Source organism: Moschus berezovskii, chromosome 3, assembly GCF_049115385.1.
Source record: "Moschus berezovskii isolate FMDL1 chromosome 3, NW_MosBer_1.0, whole genome shotgun sequence".
NCBI classification, from domain to species: Eukaryota; Metazoa; Chordata; class Mammalia; order Artiodactyla; family Moschidae; genus Moschus; species Moschus berezovskii.
Genome location: NC_142462.1, coordinates 97956888 through 97965550, shown reverse-complemented (window position 1 = coordinate 97965550; position 8663 = coordinate 97956888). Strand labels below are relative to the sequence as shown.

The 8663-nt window shown below is 39.0% G+C and overlaps 1 non-coding gene across 1 annotated transcript; it reads left to right on the top strand.

Moving 5' to 3' along the window:
* The first annotated feature begins 8242 nt into the window (after positions 1–8242).
* LOC129552870 (small nucleolar RNA U3) lies at positions 8243–8448 on the top strand. Its single transcript, XR_008685353.2, has one exon. It is a non-coding gene; the product is annotated as a small nucleolar RNA U3 (small nucleolar RNA).
* Positions 8449–8663: the final 215 nt, after the last annotated feature.

Genomic DNA, 8663 nt, shown 5'->3' with positions numbered 1-8663 from the left:
AGTTCTCACCATCACAGCATTCTCCTTAAAAATGAGAAGAGGAAAAGAATTAGACATGATGAAGCCAAATGTCTCTTTAGTTTTATCTTACAAAATCAAGTAAACTCATGGTAGTGTTTAAGCTGAATTTATACTTTTATCCTAAAAGGGAAGAAAAATGAGGGTCTTTTTTTTAACTAGAAAAATGAAAAAAATCCAGTGAATAAAAACCAAAGGAAAAATTTTCACACAAATTCTTAGCTATGAAAACTCTATCTTCTAGATGTTCTGATTTTAATTTCCTGTAATTCCAACTACAATTAGCCATTAAAACAGACAAAAAGATATATCAAATGGTACTAACAATAAGTAATACCTGGCTTGCTATTTGAAATGGATTGGTCCCAAAAGTGTATTTGTTCATTTGTTGGTTTGAATGTTTTAAATACAACATTTACCTTTAGAATTAGGAAATAGGTAGAAATGGCATTTATCTGCTATTACTTATAGATTCCAGTGCTATTTTCTCCTGGGTACATAAATAAAACTAAGAACCAATTAATTATTTAACTCCAGGGTTTTCCCATGAAGAAACTGGACTGTATTTTCACTGATCAATTCCCAAATGAAATCTGGCTAAATCCCCTTCTAAACAAACAGTTGAGCCAAAACCTGCCAGAGAATCTCCCCTGGCAAGGACGGTCTAATTGTCATGCATTCCGGCCAATGAGATCTCATCCTGAAGCAATGTGGTTGAAATTATATATCAAAAATTATTTTATCATGCAGTTTTCTTTTAAGTAAAAGAATCACAGACTTGGCTCTGTTACTATTAAGCTCAACGTCTTTTTAAGAGTCAAACATTATTTTTTTTAAGTTGCCATCCTAAGACAAAAATCAGTTTTAAGGACTCAATTACAGATTGACAATTGTCAAGTAAACACTTCCTGCTTCTCCGTGAAGCCACTCCACTCTTCTTCCACCCTGAAGGAGTCAGCAGCTGCCTAGTATTTGGGAGAAAGACAATGGAGAAGAAGCCAATCCCACCTCCCTTCTCTCGTGGCAAATGTGTTCCCAAACAATTTAAGCCAATCAGAAAAGAAAAATATTAACTTTATATTAAACTTTAATTTAACTCTATAATGAGTGACCATGGTGCTAAAATCTGGTCATTGTAACTAGGGGTCTGTGGATGATTCAACTCAGAGAGGTTTAGCCTGATGTTCAGTTGAATCTCATTCCACATGCTTCAGTAAATTGGGGTTGTCCAATAAGTAACTAATGGAAGAGCAATGTTCCCAAACAGCAATGAGGAAACACCTTCTCCTTCCCTGTCCAGTAGAGTTGACAGGTGAGACAGAAATAGTATCAGTCAAAGGGGCTACAGGGGAAATATCCAGGAGGTGGATAGCGGGTTGATTGCACAACAAAGTCACTGAACTGTACATTTGAAAAATCATTAAAATGGCAAGTTTATGGTATGTTTACTTTACAAAAGTTAAAAAATAAACAAAAAAATGCTGCAGAGAAAGCAAGAAAGCACAGTGACCATTCAGAAAAGAGATGTATGATCTAAGGGATTTCCTTGACTGCAGATTTTAAATTACAAAGATAAAATAGACAGGTTTGTCAGGTCAGGGAGGTGTGTGAATCTGGATCCCTGAGAGGATAGAGAGAGGAAAATACAAGTGATGAAAATAACGTGGGAGTTTGGGCTTTATGTGTTAAAGGCATGATGGATGCATTCTAATGGAGTCTTCCAAGGATGTCGTCATACAGAGTGATGTAGTCAGAAAAACAAATATCATATACTAACACATATATGTGGAATCTAGAAAAATGGCACAGAAGAATCTATTTGCAAAGTGAAAATAGAGACACAAATGTAGAGAACAAACGTATGGACACCAAGGGGGAAAGAAAGAGTGGGATGAATTCAGAGATTGGAATTTACATTTATACACTGCTATGGTGTTGGAGAAGACTCTTGAGAGTCCCTTATACTGCAAGGAGATCCAACCAGTCCATTCTAAAGGAGATCAATCCTGGATGTTCATTGGAGGGACTGATGCTAAAGCTGAAACTCCAATACTTTGGCCACCTCATGAGACGAGTTGACTCACTGGAAAAGACTCTGATGCTGGGAAAGGTTGGGGGCGGGAGGAGAAGGGGACGACGGAGAATGAGATGGCTGGATGGCATCACCGACTCTGTGGACATGAGTTTGAGTGTACTCCGGGAGTTGGTGATGGACAGGGAGGCCTGGCGTGCTGTGATTCATGGGGTCGCGGAGAGTCGGACACGACTGAGCGACTGAACTGAACTGAACTGAACTGATGCACAAAACAGATAACTAATGACAAGCTACAGTATAGCACAGGGAATTCTACTCAGTGCTGTGTGGTGACCTAAATGGGATGGAAATCCAAAAAAGAGGGGATATGTGTATATGTATAGCTGACTTACTTTGCTATACAGCAGGAACTAACATAACATTGTAAAGCAATTGTGGGTGTGTGCTAAGATGCTTCAGTTGTGTCCAACTCTGTACAACCTAATGGACTGTAGACCACCAGGCTCCTCTGTCCATTGGGATTCTTCAGGCACGATTACTGGAGTGGGTAGCCATTCCCTTCTCCAGGGGATCTTTCCAACTCAGGGATCAAACTCAGGTCTCCCGGGTTGCAGGCGGATTCTTTACCAGCTGAGGCACCAGGGAAGCCCAAGAATACTGGAGTGGGTAGCCTATCCCTTCTCCAGCAGATCTTCCCAACCCAGGAATCAAACCAGGGTCTCCTGCGTTGCAGGCAGATTCTTTACCAACTGAACTACCAGGGAACCCCTCCAGTACTAAATCACACTGGGGGTTACAACAACTTTAAACCAGCAAAGGTTTATTATTACATCACAGAGTCACTTACAAGATGCTGTGGGGCATTCCACACATAGCTGAAGTTTTCTCTCAAGGCAGGCCTTGTTTGCATGAAAGTTAGAGCTTTGTAAAAGCGACAGAAGGCACATGGCATCAACAAGCTTTTTATTTACCTGCAGGTTATTTATGGCTTTGATTTTCTCAAGAGAGTAATTCATGCTTTGTGCTTAGTCGCCCAGTCTTGTCTTATTGCTTGCGACCCCATGGACTGTAGCCCTCCAGGCTCCTCTGTGCATGTGATTTTTCAGGCAAGGATACTAGAGTGGATTGCCATTTACCTTCTCCTAAAAAGGCAAAGAAGAGAAATAAGGATTAAAGCAGATTTGACTCCATTAGGGCACTTGTTCAAATTCACCCATATTTCCAATTTCTAATAAACTGCAGGACAGGTCAAATTAAAATTATTTAAATCCTCCTACAAAAAACAATAATAAAGTAAAATATTCTTTATAAAGGTGATGAAGGTACAGACTTACACTCTGATTTACTCACTTACATAGACTGCACAGCATTAGAGCCACCTCAGTCTAATGGCCTTGGGGTCCCTAGAACAGGAGCCCAGACATATTTTATAGTCTTTGTGAAGTCTAGGACTGTGGGGGAAAGCATAAATCTTTCCTGCAGATAGCTTTCCAATTTGTAAGATCTGTCAGATGAATCTAGGCTCCCTGAAAGAGATTTGATTGGAAGGGACTACAAGAAGAGTGTGGTATTCTTGAAGGGTAGGGAGATTGAAGTCCAGCATCCAAAAACTGGCGGGAAAAGATCCAAGCACAGTGTGAGACTGGGCTGACCATCTTCTGACCCTTCTTTGGCTCCTCCCTAAACTCCTTCCTTCAACAGCTTACCTGCTCTGGATAAAAGAGAACAATGATGTGGATGAAAGTGCCGTGGTTCCAACTGCTACAGGGCCCTATTGTAATTTCTCCATGGAATTGAAATAGCAAGCTTCTCTCAGTTATTTGGGGAGAGATAAGAGGATCAGTATTTAGAGGAGAGGAGTAGACTGATAGTCATCCAGAAATGGGCTAGGACAAACCCCTTAAGTATCACAAAGTCAAAGCAAAGGACATTTGAGCAGAAGGAATTCAAAGTATGGATTGAATCAGAACCTTTCTTCTCCCAGCCTCTAGGACTGCTCAGGTCAAAAATTGGAGGGGACAGAGTAAAATACTATATATCCATATGAGGGGCCTCAGAGCACGGGAGTCTGTGTATTGCTGCACATGTGAACCATTCATCCTCAGTGGTGGGTAAAGTCAGAAAAAATATGTGAATAACCCCAGTTATCACATGTTTCTTTAGGAAAAGTGTGTCATGTCATATATGCCATTTACTACTGTGCTTTAGTCACATTAGGTGTGTGGTGACTTATGAGGATAATCATCCTGGTTACAGAGGGAAAAGTTACATTTTCTTAACACATATATATTATAGTAGGAGTCAGTTGTGAACTACAGTATAGGGATATATAAAAAACCTACAAAATATATGGAGTGGAATCACTTTTATAAGACAGCCCAGAGTACTGCCTGAGTTCAACACATGAAAATATCTAATGTGGTTAAGAAATCTGGATAAGCTTGAGCTAGAAGTGGTATTTGAGGCTTGCACTTAACAGAATTTGAACACACTGAAACTGCAAAGAGACTCCAGATGGAGGGAATAGCAAGAAGGAAAGTACAGGGGAAGAGATACAAAGAGCCTGCACAAAAGGTAACAGACATTGCTTTGTGAGGTGTAGATACCTTGAGATAGAGAAGTCCAGCAGGCAGTTAGAAATTTTTATAGAAGTGTAGAACTAGGAATCTTCTGTGTTGAGGAGATAATGGACAAAAAGATGAAAATATCTACAGAGAAAAGATGATATCAGAAGGTTTCAAAGATCATCTCAAAATTGAAGAAGGAGAGAAAATAGTCAATAACAGATGGAAAAAACTAAAGCCATGAGGGAATAGGGAGGACAGGACAGTGTATCCAAGGACAAGGGTTCACAGGTGATGAACTGCATAAGATGAGAACCAAGAAAAGACAACTTGCTGCGGCAACTAGATGCTGACTAGTGACCTTCAGCATAGCAGTTTCAAGACAGGGAAGGCTTTTATGAGTAAATCAGTTTAGTGAAGGGAATATTCTTCCTCAGACTGAGTGCAGCCTCCATGTCCGCCTGATGTCTCTCCCTAGGGGCTCTTCAGCCAGGGTAAAGGGAGGATTCCGTCTCAAGAAAAGATGCCTGGATGGCTCAGCACTCTCAACTTTGATATACTCAACTGATTTACTCCTGTTGAGCTAAAAGAACACACTGATGCTAGATTTAGAGTTGCAGTAAATAATCAGGTGTGTGGAGCTCCATGTCTTTTAGTTCTGAAATATGAGTATGGTCAGTTTTGATGGAATCAAGAGATGGGGTAATGTGAGCTGATAGAGTAGTATACAACTGTAGGTATTTCATAATCTAAAAGATAGATTACCTTTAGAACCGTACTGCATCTTTATTTATTAAACCATCAGGTAGTTGAAAATAGGCTTTTGTTAATGTTTATTGTTAGTTTCTTTTGTTTCTGTCTTTAAAGATTCAGTACCATGGAAAGATTTGTAGGCTCCTCAGAAGTGACAGACACTCAAGCGGCACTCTTGCAGAGAAGATTTAAAAGATGAAAAACAAAAACTTCCCAACCTGGACTGCACAATTTGGGTTAGATTTTAAATTTTAGGTTAATAATAAATGGAGCTCAAGAACACACAAAATAAAGTAGGTTGAACTTGAGTTGCACCCTTAATGAGTGCAAAAAGACAAAAGCTAAATTTAAATTTTATTAAACAGAGGATTCTCAGAAACAGAGAAGCCACCTTTTGATGATATGTAAAACTGAAAAGAAAGTGTTCCTTTAAAAAGAATTTTCTACCTATTTTGAAAAGATTTACAGTAGAGGGAGCTGTAGGAAAGAGATATTTCAAATTTAATTTTTCAAAACTCCATATGGACATTTAAAATTAGAATTATCAAGCAAAAATTAGCATTTTATATAATATCAGAAACTTCTTCAACGGGCATCTGGGGAAATTTTTATTTTGGGAAGTATCAAGTATTACATTGGTTTCTTTGGCAGTGGTTGTACTTAGAGATTTCAAGCTCAGTTTTCTCCCAAACTTGTCAATCTCCTCCTCTTCTAGGGAAGGATAAAAGAAGAGGCAGAGAAAAGTAAAAATGTTTCTACCATACTATTCTGGAATTTTTTTTTCCTTCAGGACACAAAAGCCATGGGAAGAAATGTGCTTCTCCAATACAAGTATATAGGGTGAGCAGACATTTTGGTGTGCTGGGGACAGTTATAATTGACACATTGTAGTGCAATTTTAATTCTCAATTTTATTCCAATTTAGAGAACAAGTTTTATATACACCTTCCATATGTAGCAGTTCTTCCATATAGATTCAGGAGAAGTATGCCACAGATCTTTCTTAACTTACAATGGAATTAAGTCTCAATAAGCCCATTATAAGTTGAAAATATTGTTGAGTTGGAACCAAATTTAATAGATGTAAGCTACTAAACTGCAGTTAAAGTGCTGCACTCAATATGCCAGCAAATTTGGAAAACTCAGCAGTGGCCACAGGACTGGAAAAGGTCAGTTTTCATTCCAATCCCAAAGAAAGGCAATGCCAGAGAATGTTCACGCTATCACACAATTACACTCATCTCACATGCTAACAAAGTAATGCTCAAAATTCTCCAAGCCAGGCTTCAACAGTATATGAACTGTGAACTTCCAGATGTTCTAGTTGGATTTAGAAAAGGCAGAGGAGCCAGAGATCATATTGGTAACATCCATTGGATCATAGAAAAACCAAGGGAGTTCCCGAAAAGCATCTACTTCTGCTTTATTGATTATGCCAAATCTTTTGACTATGTGGATCTGTGGATCCCTGCAAACTATGGAAAATTCTTAAAGAGGTGGGAATACCAGACTACCTTACCTGCCTCCTGAGAAATCTGCACGCAGGCCAAGAAGCAATAGTTAGAACTGGACATGGAACATCGGACTGGTTCCAAATTAGGAAAGGAGTAGGTCCAGGCTGTATATTGTCACCCTGCTTATTTACCTTATATGCAGAGTACATCATGTGAAATACTGGGCTGGATGAAGCACAAACTGGAATCAAGATTGCCAGGATAAATAGCAATAATTTCAGATATGCAGATGACACCACCCCTATGGCAGAAAGTGAAGAGAAACTAAAGAGCCTCTTGATGAAAATGAAAGAGGAGAGTGAAAAGCTGGTTTAAAACTCATTATTCAAAAAATGAAGATCATGGCATCTGGTCCCACCACTTCATGGCAAGTAAGTGAGGAAACAGTGACAGACTTTATCTTTTTGGGGCTCCAAAATCACTGCAGAGGGTGATTGCAGTCATGAAATTAAAAGACACTTGCTCCTTGGAAGAAAAGCTATGACCAATCTAGACACCATATTAAAAGCAGAGACACAACTTTGCCAACAAAGGTTCATCTAGTCAAAACTATGGTTTTTCCAGTAGTCATGTATGGATGTGAGAGTTGGACCATAAAGAAAACTGAGCGCTGAAGAATTGATGTTTTTGAACTGTGGTGTTGGAGAATATTCTTTGGAAGGACTGATGGTAAAGCTGAAGTTTCAATACTTTGGCCACCTGATGCAAAGAGCTGACTCATTGGAAATGACCCTGATGCTGGGAAAGGTTGAAGGCAGGAGGAGAAGGGGACAACAGAGGATGAGATGGTTGGAGGTCATCACTGACTCGATGGACTTGAGTTGAGCAAGTTCCAGGAGTTGGTGATGGACAGGGAAGCCTGGTGTGCTCCAGTCTATGGGGTCACAAAGAGTCAGACATGACTGAGGGACTGAACTAAAACTGAAATGTACTGAACACCATAGCTTAGTGCAGCCTGTCTTAAATATACTCAGAACATGTACATTTGGCAAAATCAACTAACACAAACTACTTTATAATAAAATGCTGAATATCTCATGAAATTTATTGAGATAAATAAATTTTATCTCAGAAGGAAGGAAAAGAAAAAAACAGAATGTTTGTATGGGGGCAGAATGGTGGTAAATGTATGAGTTGTTTACTCCTGTGATTGTGTGGTCGACTGGAAGCTGTGGCATTGCAGCTGTCCAGCATCACAAGAGAGGAAGTAGGACAAATCACTAGCCCCGGGAGAATATCAGAATTAAAAATCTGCAGTACGGTTTCCATTGGATGAATACTGCTTTTGCCTCACGTAAAGTTGAAAAATCATCAAACCTCTATAGGTCAAGAAGTATCTGCACCACCAACAGAAATTTCAGACTATGTTTTCAGGGATCATTTCTATAGCTCATTATGAAAGAAGTTTCTCTGAATATGAAGAGCACCCAAAACCCTAGTAAGCTTAGTGTTCCCTCCTGAGTGTGAAGCTTCTTTTTGGTGTTGGTTCTGCAACTGCCATTTGCCATTGATGGTCATTCTTCTCTTCCTTTGGGGAGCAAGAGGGAGAAGACACTGCCTGAGTAAAACAAAGGAAAAAAGTTTCAAAGTACTTTGTAATTAGCTTACAAATTGGAAGAATATGAAATTACAAAAAATGTAAAATCAAAACAATAAAATTTGTGACATCAGTTGATACAATTTCATTTATTAGCTTTATTTATGTGAATTTAACAACTTCAAAATAAGAGTAAGGTTTTTCATATATTAAAATTTAACTAGAGAATTGTTAGTTATCTT